We start from the raw sequence: 12,859 nt of genomic DNA on the forward strand, positions 1-12,859 counted from the left end.
GAGACAGAGACAGAGAGAGGAGAGAGAATAAAGAGACAGAGACAGAGACAGAGAGAGACAGAGAGAGACAGAGAGAGTGAGAGGGAGACAGAGAGAGAGAGAGGGAGACAGAGAGAGAGAGACAGGGAGACAGAGAGAGAGACAGAGAGAGACAGAGAGAGAGAGACAGAGAGAGAGAGAGAGAGAGACAGAGAGACAGAGAGAGAGAGAGACAGAGAGAGAGAGGGAGAGAGGGAGAGAGAGAGACAGAGAGAGAGAGACAGAGAGCGACAGAGAGCACAGAGAGAGAGAGACAGAGAGAGAGAGACAGAGAGACAGAGAGAGAGAGAGAGAGAGAGAGAGAGACAGAGAGAGACAGAGAGAGACAGAGAGAGACAGAGAGAGACAGGAGAGAGAGAGACAGAGAGAGAGACAGACAGAGAGAGACAGAGGAGAGAGAGAGAGAGAGAGAGAGAGAGAGACAGAGAGAGACAGAGACAGAGAGAGACAGAGAGAGAGAGAGAGACAGAGAGAGAGACAGAGAGAGAGAGAAAGAGAGAGAGACAGAGAGAGAGAGAGAGAGAGAGAGAGAGAGAGAGCGAGACAGAGAGAGGGAGAGAAGACACAGTGACTCAGCATTCCATCACTTCTGTGGCTAATAGAACAAGCAGCAACAGTCCAGAGGAGACCCCTCTGCAAAATAACAATCTTTACTGTTGCTACTTCAGCACGTCTACCGGGTGAGTGACTTTCAGAACAGTGTTTCGGTGAGGAAAAAAAGAAAACATTCATATTAACATATCTTCCTGAGGTCCACAATGTTTCCTCCGATCAAACAAGCAGTTAATACCTGAGAGTAAAGACAACAGTCAAAGTAGTATGATAGGTACAGTGAACGGACATGACCAACACGACAAACAGGAAAAACACATAGGACAGACAGAACAGACAGAGAGGAGAGGGGGAAGAGGTTTAACCTCAGCTCTGATGAGAGTTAGGAGAAGGAGAGGAGAGGAGGAAGAGGTTTGACCTCAGCTCTGATGAGAGTTAGGAGAAGGAGTGGAGAGGGGGAAGAGGTTTGACATCAGCTCTGATGAGAGTTAGGAGAAGGAGAGGAGAGGGGGAAGAGGTTTGACCTCAGCTCTGATGAGAGTTAGAGAAGGAGAGTTAGGAAGGAGAGAAGGGGGAGAGGTTTGACCTCAGCTCTGATGAGAGTTAGGAGAAGGAGTGGAGAGGGGGAAGAGGTTTGACATCAGCTCTGATGAGAGTTAGGAGAAGGATAGGAGAGGGGGAAGAGGTTTGACATCAGCTCTGATGAGAGTTAGGAGAAGGAGAGGAGAGAAGAGGTTTGACATCAGCTCTGATGAGAGTTAGGAGAAGGAGTGGAGAAAGAGGTTTGACCTCAGCTCTGATGAGGTTTGAAGGAGAGGAGAGGGGGAAGAGGTTTGACCTCAGCTCTGATGAGAGTTAGGAGAAGGAGAGGAGAGGGGGAAGAGGTTTGACATTCAGCTCTGATGAGAGTTAGGAGAAGGAGTGGAGAGGGGGAAGAGGTTTGACATCAGCTCTGATGAGAGTTAGGAGAAGGATAGGAGAGGGGGAAGAGGTTTGACATCAGCTCTGATGAGAGTTAGGAGAAGGAGAGGAGAGGGGGAAGCATTTTGACATCAGGTCTGATGAGAGTTAGGAGAAGGAGTGGAGAAAGAGGTTTGACCTCAGCTCTGATGAGAGTTAGGAGAAGGATAGGAGAGGGGGAAGAGGTTTGACATCAGCTCTGATGAGAGTTAGGAGAAGGAGAGGAGAAAGAGGTTTGACATCAGCTCTGATGAGAGTTAGGAGAAGGAGAGGAGAAAGAGGTTTGACATCAGCTCTGATGAGAGTTAGGAGAAGGAGAGGACTGGGGGAAGAGGTTTGACCTCAGCTCTGATGAGAGTTAGGAGAAGGAGAGTTAGGAGAAGGAGGAGGAGAAAGAGGTTTGACATTAGCTCTGATGAGAGTTAGGAAAAGGAGAGGGGAAAGAGGTTTGACATCAGCTCTGATGAGAGTTAGGAGAAGGAAGGAGGAAGAGGTTTGACCTCAGCTCTGATGAAAGTTAGGAGAAGGAGAGGAGAGGAAGAGGTTTGACCTCAGCTCTGATGAGAGTTAGGAAAAGGAGAGGGGGAAGAGGATTGACCTCAGCTCTGATGAGAGTTAGGAGAAGGAGAGGAGAGGGGGAAGAGGTTTGACATCAGCTTTGATGACAGTTAGGAGAAGGAGAGGAGGAAGAGGTTTGACCTCAGCTATGATGACAGTTAGGAGAAGGAGTGGAGAGGGGGAAGAGGTTTGACATCAGCTCTGATGAGAGTTAGGAGAAGGAGAGGGAGAAGAGGTTTGACCTCAGCTCTGATGAGAGTTAGGAGAAGGAGAGGAGAGGAGGAAGAGGTTTGACATCAGCTCTGATGAGAGTTAGGAAAAGGAGAGGAGAAAGAGGTTTGACATCAGCTCTGATGAGAGTTAGAGAAGGAGAGGACTGGGGAAGAGGTTTGACCTCAGCTCTGATGAGAGTTAGGAGAAGGAGAGGAAGAGGTTTGACCTCAGCTCTGATAAGAGTTCTCCTCTCGTTCTCCTTGGAGCGAGCGGTCGCATCTACACTTCGGTCCGCAGGTAGTATAACTTTTCATTACATTTCATTATAGTGCAACGGTTTGATTTGTCTAAACTTTGCAATTTCTTCTTAGCTAGCTACATAGCCGTCTTTGTATCAAAGATAATTGCGTAATTATCGTATTTCGTCGTCCTAACGTAGTCTACACTGCTATCTGCCCAGCAGCTAGCTAACGTCCACCGTCTACCGAATACCAGCACTGTAGAAACTATTACACTCAACTGAACGACTTGATTAGTGTAGTGTTAGCTAGCTACATAGTTGTCTTTGCTGTCTTCGTATCCAAGATAATTGTGTAGTTTAGAGTGTGTAGACTTAGAGTGATTATCTTAATTTACCGAGGTTAGCTAGCCAGCTATTTGTCGTCCTTAACGTAGGAGATACTGCTAGCTAGCTAGCCAACAGCTAGCCAACGTCTACCGAATAGAACTTCAACAACCCGGTCAACATTCCGCTTCGCTCCACAGGTAGTATCACATTTTCATTTCACTTCATTACAGTACAACGGTTTGATTTGTTTGATCGTAGCTAGCTAGCTACATAGCCGTCTGTGTATCAAAGACAATTGTGTAGTCTAGAGCGATTTTCTAGGTTAGCTAGCCAGCTATTGTCGTTCTTTCAACGTAACGTAACGTAATCAACACTGCTAGCTAGCCAGCTAGCCCCCGAATAGCAGCACTGTAGAAACTATTACACTCGACGGAACGACTTGATTAGTGTAGTGTCAACAACGCAGCCACTGCCAGCTAGCCTACAAAGTCAACAACGCAGCCACTGCCAGCTAGCCTACTCCAGCAGTACTGTATCATTTCAATCATTTTAGTCAATAAGATTCTTGCTACGTAAGCTTAACTTTCTGAACATTCGAGACGTGTAGTCCACTTGTCATTCCAATCTCCTTTGCATTAGCGTAGCCTCTTCTGTAGCCTGTCAACTATGTGTCTATCTATCCCTGTTCTCTCCTCTCTGCACAGACCATACAAACGCTCCACACCGCGTGGCCGCGGCCACCCTAATCTGGTGGTCCCAGCGCGCACGACCCACGTGGAGTTCCAGGTCTCCGGTAGCCTCTGGAACTGCCGATCTGCGGCCAACAAGGCAGAGTTCATCTCAGCCTATGCCTCCCTCCAGTCCCTCGACTTCTTGGCACTGACGGAAACATGGATCACCACAGATAACACTGCTACTCCTACTGCTCTCTCTTCGTCCGCCCACGTGTTCTCGCACACCCCGAGAGCTTCTGGTCAGCGGGGTGGTGGCACCGGGATCCTCATCTCTCCCAAGTGGTCATTCTCTCTTTCTCCCCTTACCCATCTGTCTATCGCCTCCTTTGAATTCCATGCTGTCACAGTTACCAGCCCTTTCAAGCTTAACATCCTTATCATTTATCGCCCTCCAGGTTCCTCGGAGAGTTCATCAATGAGCTTGATGCCTTGATAAGCTCCTTTCCTGAGGACGGCTCACCTCTGACAGTCCTGGGCGACTTTAACCTCCCCACGTCTACCTTTGACTCATTCCTCTCTGCCTCCTTCTTTCCACTCCTCTCCTCTTTTGACCTCACCCTCTCACCTTCCCCCCTACTCACAAGGCAGGCAATACGCTCGACCTCATCTTTACTGCTGTTCTTCCACTAACTTCATTGCAACTCCCCTCCAAGTCTCCGACCACTTTGTATCCTTTTCCCTCTATGCTCTCATCCAACACTTCCCACACTGCCCCTACTCGGATGGTACCGCGCCGTCCCAACATTCGCTCTCTCTCCCCCGCTACTCTCTCCTCTTCCATCCTATCATCTCTTCCCTCTGCTCAAACCTTCTCCAACCTATCTCCTGATTCTGCCTCCTCAACCCTCCTCTCTTCCCTTTCTGCATCCTTTGACTCTCTATGTCCCCTATCCTCCAGGCCGGCTCGGTCCTCCCCTCCCGCTCCGTGGCTCGACGACTCATTGCGATCTCACAGAACAGGGCTCCGGGCAGCCGAGCGGAAATGGAGGAAAACTCGCCTCCCTGCGGACCTGGCATCCTTTCACTCCCTCCTCTCTACATTTTCCTCCTCTGTCTCTGCTGCTAAAGCCACTTTCTACCACTCTAAATTCCAAGCATGTGCCTCTAACCCTAGGAAGCTCTTTGCCACCTTCTCCTCCCTCCTGAATCCTCCTCCCCCCCCTCCCTCTCTGCAGATGACTTCGTCAACCATTTTGAAAAGAAGGTCGACGACATCCGATCCTCGTTTGCTAAGTCAAACGACACCGCTGGTTCTGCTCACACTGCCCAACCCTGTGCTCTGACCTCTTTCTCCCCTCTCTCTCCAGATGAAATCTCGCTTCTTGTGACGGCCGGCCGCCCAACAACCTGCCCGCTTGACCCTATCCCCTCCTCTCTTCTCCAGACCATTTCCGGAGACCTTCTCCCTTACCTCACCTCGCTCATCAACTCATCCCTGACCGCTGGCTACGTCCCTTCCGTCTTCAAGAGAGCGAGAGTTGCACCCCTTCTGAAAAAACCTACACTCGATCCCTCCGATGTCAACAACTACAGACCAGTATCCCTTCTTTCTTTTCTCTCCAAAACTCTTGAACGTGCCGTCCTTGGCCAGCTCTCCCGCTATCTCTCTCAGAATGACCTTCTTGATCCAAATCAGTCAGGTTTCAAGACTAGTCATTCAACTGAGACTGCTCTTCTCTGTATCACGGAGGCGCTCCGCACTGCTAAAGCTAACTCTCTCTCCTCTGCTCTCATCCTTCTAGACCTATCGGCTGCCTTCGATACTGTGAACCATCAGATCCTCCTCTCCACCCTCTCCGAGTTGGGCATCTCCGGCGCGGCCCACGCTTGGATTGCGTCCTACCTGACAGGTCGCTCCTACCAGGTGGCGTGGCGAGAATCTGTCTCCTCACCACGCGCTCTCACCACTGGTGTCCCCCAGGGCTCTGTTCTAGGCCCTCTCCTATTCTCGCTATACACCAAGTCACTTGGCTCTGTCATAACCTCACATGGTCTCTCCTATCATTGCTATGCAGACGACACACAATTAATCTTCTCCTTTCCCCCTTCTGATGACCAGGTGGCGAATCGCATCTCTGCATGTCTGGCAGACATATCAGTGTGGATGACGGATCACCACCTCAAGCTGAACCTCGGCAAGACGGAGCTGCTCTTCCTCCCGGGGAAGGACTGCCCGTTCCATGATCTCGCCATCACGGTTGACAACTCCATTGTGTCCTCCTCCCAGAGCGCTAAGAACCTTGGCGTGATCCTGGACAACACCCTGTCGTTCTCAACTAACATCAAGGCGGTGGCCCGTTCCTGTAGGTTCATGCTCTACAACATCCGCAGAGTACGACCCTGCCTCACACAGGAAGCGGCGCAGGTCCTAATCCAGGCACTTGTCATCTCCCGTCTGGATTACTGCAACTCGCTGTTGGCTGGGCTCCCTGCCTGTGCCATTAAACCCCTACAACTCATCCAGAACGCCGCAGCCCGTCTGGTGTTCAACCTTCCCAAGTTCTCTCACGTCACCCCGCTCCTCCGCTCTCTCCACTGGCTTCCAGTTGAAGCTCGCATCCGCTACAAGACCATGGTGCTTGCCTACGGAGCTGTGAGGGGAACGGCACCGCAGTACCTCCAGGCTCTGATCAGGCCCTACACCCAAACAAGGGCACTGCGTTCATCCACCTCTGGCCTGCTCGCCTCCCTACCACTGAGGAAGTACAGTTCCCGCTCAGCCCAGTCAAAACTGTTCGCTGCTCTGGCCCCCAATGGTGGAACAAACTCCCTCACGACGCCAGGACAGCGGAGTCAATCACCACCTTCCGGAGACACCTGAAACCCCACCTCTTTAAGGAATACCTAGGACAGGATAAAGTAATCCTTCTCACCCCCCCCTTAAATGATTTAGACGCACTATTGTAAAGTGGCTGTTCCACTGGATGTCATAAGGTGAATTCACCAATTTGTAAGTCGCTCTGGATAAGAGCGTCTGCCAAATGACTTAAATGTAAATGTAAAGTTAGGAGAAGGAGAGGAGAGGGGGAAGAGGTTTGACCTCAGCTCTGATGAGAGTTAGGAGAAGGAGAGGAGAGGAGGAAGAGGTTTGACATTAGCTCTGATGAGAGTTAGGAAAAGGAGAGGAGAGGGGAAGAGGATTGACATCAGCTCTGATGAGAGTTAGGAGAAGGAGAGGAGGAAGAGGTTTGACATCAGCTCTGATGAGAGTTAGGAGAAGGAGAGGAGAGGGGGAAGAGGTTTGACATCAGCTCTGATGAGAGTTAGGAGAAGGAGAGGAGAAAGAGGTTTGACATCAGCTCTGATGAGAGTTAGGAAAAGGAGAGGGGGAAGAGGTTTGACATCAGCTCTGATGAGAGTTAGGAGAAGGAGAGGAGAGGAGGAAGAGGTTTGACATCAGCTCTGATGAGAGTTGGGAGAAGGAGAGGAGAAAGAGGTTTGACATCAGCTCTGATGAGAGTTAGGAGAAGGAGAGGAGGAAGAGGTTTGACATCAGCTCTGATGAGAGTTAGGAGAAGGAGAGGAGAGGGGAAGAGGTTTGACCTCAGCTCTGATGAGAGTTAGGAGAAGGAGTGGAGGAAGAGGTTTGACCTCAGCTCTGATGAGAGTTAGGAGAAGGAGTGGAGGAAGAGGTTTGACCTCAGCACTGATGAGAGTTAGGAGGAAGGACTGGGGAAGAGGTTTGACCTCAGCTCTGATGAGAGTTAGGAGAAGGAGAGGAGGAAGAGGTTTGACCTCAGCTCTGATGAGAGTTAGGAGAAGGAGTGGAGGAAGAGGTTTGACATCAGCTCTGATGAGAGTTAGGAGAAGGAGTGGAGGAAGAGGTTTGACCTCAGCTCTGATGAGAGTTAGGAGAAGGAGAGGAGGAAGAGGTTTGACATCAGCTCTGATGAGAGTTAGGAGAAGGAGAGGAGGAAAGAGGTTTGACATCAGCTCTGATGAGAGTTAGGAGAAGGAGAGGAGATGGGAAGAGGTTTGACATCAGCTCTGATGAGAGTTAGGAGAAGGAGATGAGAAAGAGGTTTGACATCAGCTCTGATGAGAGTTAGGAAAGGAGAGGGGGAAGAGGTTTGACCTCAGCTCTGATGAGAGTTAGGAGAAGGAGAGGAGATGAGGAAGAGGTTTGACATCAGCTCTGATGAGAGTTAGGAGAAGGAGAGGAGGAAGAGGTTTGACATCAGCTCTGATGAGAGTTAGGAGAAGGAGAGGAGGGAAGAGGTTTGACATCAGCTCTGATGAGAGTTAGGAGAAGGAGAGGAGGAAGAGGTTTGACATCAGCTCTGATGAGAGTTAGGAGAAGGAGAGGAGGAAGAGGTTTGACATCAGCTCTGATGAGAGTTAGGAGAAGGAGAGGAGAGGGGAAGAGGATTGACATCAGCTCTGATGAGAGTTAGGAGAAGGAGAGGAGGAAGAGGTTTGACATCAGCTCTGATGAGAGTTAGGAAAAGGAGAGGAGGAAGAGGTTTGACATCAGCTCTGATGAGAGTTAGGAGAAGGAGAGGAGGAAGAGGTTTGACCTCAGCTCTGATGAGAGTTAGGAAAAGGAGAGGAGAAAGAGGTTTGACATCAGCTCTGATGAGAGTTAGGAGAAGGAGAGGACTGGGGGAAGAGGTTTGACCTCAGCTCTGATGAGAGTTAGGAGAAGGAGAGGAGAGGGGGAAGAGGTTTGACATCAGCTCTGATGAGAGTTAGGAGAAGGAGAGGAGAGGGGGAAGAGGTTTGACATCAGCTCTGATGAGAGTTAGGAGAAGGAGAGGAGAGGGGGAAGAGGTTTGACATCAGCTCTGATGAGAGTCAGGAGAAGGAGAGGAGAGGGGGAGGAGGTTTGACCTCAGCTCTGATGACAGTTAGGAAAAGGAGAGGAGAAAGAGGTTTGACATCAGCTCTGATGAGAGTTAGGAGAAGGAGACCATTATAACACTTTGACATCAGCTCTGATGATAGTCAGGAGAAGGAGAGGACCAACATTATACCACTCTGATGACTGTACCACCATTCTACCACTGTAACACTTTGACATCAGCTCTGATGACCACTTAATACTGTACCACCATTATACTACTGTAATACTGTACCAGCTCATGAATAACAATGTAATACTGGGACCACCATTTGACCACCATTATACCACTGTAATACTGTACCACCATTATACTACTGTAATACTGTACCACCATTATATCACTGTAACACTGTACCACCATTATATTACTGTAACACTGTACCACCATTATATCACTGTAACACTGTACCACCATTATATCACTGTAACACTGTACCACCATTATATAACTGTAATACTGTACCACCATTATACCACTGTAATACTGTACCACCATTATACCCTGTAATACTGTACCACCATTATATCAATGTAATACTGTACCACCATTATATCACTGTAACACACTGTACACCATTATATTACTGTAACACTGTACCACCATTATATCACTGTAACACTGTACCACCATTATATCACTGTAACACTGTACCACCATTATACCCCTGTAACACTGTACCACCATTATACCCCTGTAATACTGTACCACCATAATACCACTGTAATACTGTACCACCATTATATCACTGTAACACCATTATATTACTGTAACACTGTACCACCATTATATCACTGTAACACCATTATATTACTGTAACACTGTACCACCATTATATCACTTAACACTGTACCACCATTATATCACTGTAACACTGTACCACCATTATATCCCTGTAATACTGTACCACCATTATACCACTGTATCACTGTACCACCATTCTACCACTGTAACACTGTACCACCATTATACCACTGTAATACTGTACCACCATAATACCACTGTAATACTGTACCACCATTATACCCCTGTAATACTGTACCACCATAATACCACTGTAATACTGTACCACCATTATATCACTGTAACACCATTATATTACTGTAACACTGTACCACCATTATAACACTACTACTGTACCACCATTATAACACTACTACTGTACCACCATTATAACACTACTACTGTACCACCATTATAACACTACTACTGTACCACCATTATAACACTACTACTGTACCACCATTATAACACTACTACTGTACCACTATTACTATTAGTATTAGTACTACCACAGCTCATTCTACATTACTATTAGTACTACCACAGCTCAGCCTACATTACTATTAGTAGTAGTACTACCACAGCTCAGCCTACATTACTATTAGTACTACCACAGCTCAGCCTACATTACTATTAGTACTACCACAGCTCAGCCTACATTACTATTAGTACTACCACAGCTCAGCCTACATTACTATTAGTATTACCACAGCTCATTCTACATTACTGATAGTATTAGTACTACCACAGCTCATTCTACATTACTGTTAGAATTAGTACTACCACAGCTCAGCCTACATTACTATTAGTACTACCACAGCTCAGCCTACATTACTATTAGTAGTAGTACTACCACAGCTCAGCCTACATTAATATTAGTACTACCACAGCTCTGACTACATTACTATTAGTATTAGTACTACCACAGCTCTGACTACATTAATATTAGTACTACCACAGCTCTGACTACATTACTATTAGTATTAGTACCACAGCTCAGCCTACATTACTATTAGTACTACCACAGCTCAGCCTACATTAATATTAGTACTACCACAGCTCATTCTACATTACTGTTAGAATTAGTACTACCACAGCTCAGCCTACATTACTATTAGTACTACCACAGCTCAGCCTACATTACTGTGAGTATTAGTACTACCACAGCTCAGCCTACATTAATATTAGTACTACCACAGCTCTGACTACATTACTATTAGTATTAGTACTACCACAGCTGTGACTACATTAATATTAGTACTACCACAGCTCTGACTACATTACTATTAGTATTAGTACCACAGCTCAGCCTACATTAATATTAGTACTACCACAGCTCTGACTACATTACTATTAGTATTAGTACTACCACAGCTCTGACTACATTACTATTAGTATTACCACAGCTCAGCCTACATTACTATTAGTACTACCACAGCTCAGCCTACATTACTGTTAGTATTAGTACTACCACAGCTCAGCCCAAATTAGTATTAGTACTACCACAGCTCTGACTACATTACTATTAGTATTAGTACTACCACAGCTCTGACTACATTAATATTAGTACTACCACAGCTCAGCCTACATTAATATTAGCACTACCACAGCTCAGCCTACATTAATATTAGTACTACCACAGCTCAGCCTACATTACTATTAGTACTACCACAGCTCAGCCTACATTACTATTAGTACTACCACAGCTCTGACTACATTACTGTTAGTATTAGTATTACCACATCTCAGCCCAAATTACTATTAGTACTACCACAGCTCTGACTACATTACTGTTAGTATTAGTACTACCACAGCTCAGCCCTATTTACTATTAGTACTACCATAGCTCAGCCTACATTACTATTAGTACTACCACAGCTCTGACTACATTACTATTAGAAGTAGTACTACCGCAGCTCAGCCTACATTACTATTAGAAGTAGTACTACCACAGCTTAGCCTACATTACTATTAGTAGTAGTATTACCACAGCTCAGCCTACATTACTATTAGTACTACCACAGCTCAGCCTACATTACTATTAGTAGTAGTACTATCACAGCTTAGCCTGCATTACTATTAGTACTACCACAGCTCAGCCTACATTACTATTAGTAGTAGTACTACCACAGCCCAGCCTACATTACTATTAGTACTACCACAGCTCAGCCTACATTACTATTAGTATTACCACAGCTCAGCCTACATTACTACTAGTATTATCGCAGCTCAGCCTACATTACTATTAGAATTACCACAGCTCAGCCTACATTACTATTAGTAGTAGTACTACCACAGCTCAGCCTACATTACTATTAGTATTACCACAGCTCAGCCTACATTACTATTAGTAGTAGTACTACCACAGCTCAGCCTACATTACTATTAGTATTACCACAGCTCAGCCTACATTACTATTAGTACTACCACAGCTCAGCCTACAATACTATTAGTATTACCACAGCTCAGCCTACATTACTATTAGTAGTAGTATTACCACAGCTCAGCCTACATTACTATTAGTACTACCACAGCTCAGCCTACATTACTATTAGTAGTAGTATTACCACAGCTCAGCCTACATTACTATTAGTACTACCACAGCTCAGCCTACATTACTGTTAGTATTAGTACTACCACAGCTCAGCCCAAATTAGTATTAGTACTACCACAGCTCTGACTACATTACTATTAGTATTAGTACTACCACAGCTCTGACTACATTAATATTAGTACTACCACAGCTCAGCCTACATTAATATTAGTATTACCACAGCTCAGCTACATTACATTAATATTAGTACTACCACAGCTCTGACTATATTACTATTGATATTAGTACTACCACAGCTCAGCCTACATTACTATTAGTATTAGTATTACCACAGCTCTGCCTACATTACTATTAGTATTAGTATTACCACAGCTCAGCCTACATTACTATTAGTACTACCACAGCTCAGCCTACATTACTGTTAGTATTAGTACTACCACAGCTCAGCCCAAATTACTATTAGTACTAGCACAGCTCTGACTACATTACTATTAGTATTAGTACTACCACAGCTCAGCCTACATTACTATTAGTACTACCACAGCTCTGACTACATTACTGTTAGTATTAGTATTACCACATCTCAGCCCAAATTACTATTAGTACTACCACAGCTCTGACTACATTACTGTTAGTATTAGTACTACCACAGCTCAGCCCTATTTACTATTAGTACTACCATAGCTCTGACTACATTACTATTAGAAGTAGTACTACCGCAGCTCAGCCTACATTACTATTAGAAGTAGTACTACCAAAGCTTAGCCTACATTACTATTAGTAGTAGTATTACCACAGCTCAGCCTACATTACTATTAGTACTACCACAGCAAAGCCTACATTACTATTAGTAGTAGTACTATCACAGCTTAGCCTGCATTACTATTAGTACTACCACAGCTCAGCCTACATTACTATTAGTAGTAGTACTACCACAGCCCAGCCTACATTACTATTAGTACTACCACAGCTCAGCCTACATTACTATTAGTATTACCACAGCTCAGCCTACATTACTACTAGTATTATCGCAGCTCAGCCTACATTACTATTAGAA

General features: G+C 45.9%; 1 protein-coding gene across 2 annotated transcripts in view; it reads right to left on the reverse strand.

The window, feature by feature from the left end:
• Positions 1-12,859, reverse strand: part of galt (galactose-1-phosphate uridylyltransferase) — a 186,654-nt gene that overhangs the window by 89,667 nt on the left and 84,128 nt on the right. The window lies entirely within an intron of this gene.

This window comes from Oncorhynchus masou, chromosome 11 (genome assembly GCF_036934945.1).
Source record: "Oncorhynchus masou masou isolate Uvic2021 chromosome 11, UVic_Omas_1.1, whole genome shotgun sequence".
NCBI lineage: Eukaryota > Metazoa > Chordata > Actinopteri > Salmoniformes > Salmonidae > Oncorhynchus > Oncorhynchus masou.